We start from the raw sequence: 3,430 nt of genomic DNA, 5'->3' as shown, positions 1-3,430 counted from the left end.
TGCTTTGGGCTGGCTCCTTAGCTCCTCGGAACCTCAGTCTTTTCCGAAACAATGATGCTAACAGAATTGCCCAGTCCTCAGAGGAAGTTCATTTTTTGCTAGATCCCCAGCAGTTAACATGGTGTCAGGTATACCCTAGATGCTTAATAAATAGTCCTGAGTGAGTGAATGTATTTGAGTGTTGAGGAAGGTTGTTGATTTACATTTTATTTGCAATCTCAGCAGGCTCAGTTTTTCTAGAAAAGATCATGTTGAGAAATAGATCAGGTGACCATCAGCAGCCTGGCCTGGTTTTGATTTACGGTGAGTTCCCTTAACAAAGGGGAAAAAAACCAACCTCTTTTTTCTGTTTCTTTCCACTGTTGTCTATTACGAGAACCTGAAATATCTAAGTTCTTGCTCTTGTAGGATCTTGTTAAAGAATCTAAGTGGCTGAGCAGATGTAAAAAGTTCTGGAGCATTTTAAACCCGTGGGCCTGATGGTGTGTCTTGACTTACATTCTCCACACCTTTTCCAGGCTGTAGCTACCTACCCACCGTGCAGGGCTCACTTTTCTACCAGTAAATTCTGGGCCCGAAGCCTGCTTCTCATCTTACCTCTTTTGGAATTTGTTTCTCTAGAACAAAAGCCATACTTCCAGACTCCTACAAGGATATGTGTTTTAGAATTCTCTTTAAAGCATCTAACAGTCCTTGTTAGGATATTTGAAGCTTGTCGAGGAGATGGGGAAGTGCAGCTGAGGGTACTGGAGCCTGCTTTTGCTTATATAATTCATCAGGGCCATTTTATTGCTGTTTGGCATGGTTTTGTATTATTATCAGTCCGTACTTATGTAATACTTCATAATGGAAAAGTGCTTTCTAGCCATTTATAACGGAAGCCTCTGTTATCAGTGACAAAGAGTTCTAGAAGACGATCCATCACACAGCTCTGTCTGCTTTATGGTTTCAGCTAAAACACCAGGGCGTTTGCCAACACCGAGAGGAGGAGGATTCAGTATGATGACTTTTTCAGTATGATTTTTTTTTTTTTGAAATGAGGTCATGGGATTTTCAGAACTCTCGGTCAAATATCTCTTTGGCATGACTTTTGATGTTGGACAGGGAAGTGATGTGGAGAGAATGCTAGAGGACTTGATCAAGGCTAGATAAGGAAAGGGAGAAACGTCTTTCTAAGTCAAGTTTCTAGCTAGAGCACGGGAGGTTCTAGGGTCATGCAGAGACGGTTTCTCAGTGTGGTCCTCTCTGACTCATCAGAATAACAGAACACGCTTAAGCTTTGCAGCAGACAAGCCTGGGTTCAAACCCTTCTTCCAACTGCTTACTGGATGACTGAGGGATGGGAAACCAGTCAAACAAATTCCTGGCACTGGGCCTCTCACCGTGACCTTGGGCTGGCATCTGCTTAAAGGCTCTACAGCTGCATGTCTTCAGTTGTAAAGAGGATGTTGTTGTCTTTCATGGAGGATAACCCTTGTGAGGATTATATCAGATAAAACAAGAACAGCACAGGGCCTGTTTGCATCTTGGTTCCTCTTCTCCCTTCCCTTTTTCCTTCTCTTCCCATCTGCTTCACAGGGAAGGAGCAATTACAAAGAGGTTAAATGGGAGCGGCTCTGAAAACCATTTGCTTCCTAAATGTGGGGCTGTCTCCAATGCCCTTCATTTAAATGTTGTTAAGAAGAAAATTGTACTGGAGGCCAGTACCCAAAACACCCTGTGATTAAATGACAGTGTCTTTTGGAAACTCTTTGGAAAGCTTGGATTAAAAAATGTTCAAAGTGGCCTGGCCAAGTCAGTTAGTAATTAAATGAATTTAAGCAAAATGTTTGCTGTGATAAACGGCTCGGTGACGGGCAACTTCACAAAATTGTGCTATTTGAGTGGCATTGCCAGTGATGTGAGTGTGTGAATGGATGGCTCATCGGAGTGCATCCTTATGCGTACTTGGTGGGTAACTATGAAGACAAAATTTCCTTTCTTCAAATTGCTGTGGTTTAGTTAGGGACTTCAAACTGCTGAGGAGAGTTGTAAGGCACATAAACACAAGGTTTCAGGTTTGCAATAGAATTTCTTCTTCTTTTTTTTTTATTAAATCATAGCTGTGTACATTAATGCAATCATGGGGTACAATGTGCTGGTTTTATATACAATTTGAAATGTTTTCATCAAACTGGTTAACATAGGCTTTGTGGCATTTTCATAGTTATTGTGTTAAGACGTTTATATTCTACACCTAGTAAATTTCACATGTACCCTTGTAAGATGCACTGTAGGTGTGGTCCCACCAATTACTCTCCCTCCACCCATCCTCCCCCATCCCCTCTCCTCCCTCTCCCCTTTCCCCTTCTTCTTGGGCTATAATTGGGTTTTAGCTTTCATAAGAAAGCTATAAATTGGTTTCATAGTAAGACTGAGTACATTGGCTACTTTTTCTTCCATTCTTTGCTAAGAAGAATTATGTTCTAGCTCCATCCATGTAAACATGTAAGAGGTAACGTCTCCATCTTTCTTTAAGGCTGCATTATATTCCATGGTGTCCATATACCACAATCGAATTTGAGGCTAGTTTGGTTGCAGTATTTGCTACCCCATTTCTCACCAGAGCGGATTTGTCTAATCTAGTTAGTTGGGTTTGAATACCCTTCCTCCTCCATCTTTTTGTGGGTATCTCTTACAAAATTTGTGTTCAACCAAAGGGAATTAACTTCTACACAAGAAAAAAGACCTTTCTTCGGTATTGTGTATGTAAAGTTGTGCTCTCTTGCTAGAGTTAATAAACAACTCACTATGAAAACAGATAGACCCACAAGGGGACACTATTCCAGGGCAGGAAGAAAGAACTGAATGGGTTTCAAATTTGTTAATGGGACTGGCAGAGACGAATTCTGGGCAGTGCTGTGGATTAACACTGGTGGGGGTGGACATTTGAAGAAACAGCATTTATTTAAAAGGAGGAGGAAAGATACACAGAGAAAATCTGAGATAACTAGTCAGGACTTAACTTCTAGACTTAGTTAGCCTTGAACAATTTATCTTAATTACTTGTGCAATAAATGATTGTGAATTGTTTGTGACATGTAGACTGTAAAAAATATCATATTTCTCTCTGTGCAAGTCCAGCTTCTAGCCCGTTCCAAGGTTGGCAACAGGGACAATTTCAGATTTTCTTTTTCCTTTCTTGCGATTCCTTCTTTTTCCTTTGTGTTGAGTCAGGTCCTTGTGGCTTATGTGGTATGGATCAGATGGAGGAGGGAATTTGTTATGGTCACCTCTGAGGGGCACTTGCCCAGGCTCCACACAGTCCTCTCAAAGGCAGCGGCATGCCGGGCTAACCACATCTTCCCTGTGAGCTCAGTCTTTGAGGCCAAGGTGCATCGTCCTCAGAAAAATCTCAGGCATTCTCATTTATCCCCTAAAAGAGCACCCC

The sequence above is a fragment of the Otolemur garnettii genome, unplaced genomic scaffold (assembly GCF_000181295.1).
Source record: "Otolemur garnettii isolate 467f Iridium unplaced genomic scaffold, OtoGar3 scaffold00010, whole genome shotgun sequence".
NCBI classification, from domain to species: Eukaryota; Metazoa; Chordata; class Mammalia; order Primates; family Galagidae; genus Otolemur; species Otolemur garnettii.
The sequence above is the reverse complement of the archived record's forward strand: the minus strand, read 5'-3'. Positions refer to the sequence as shown.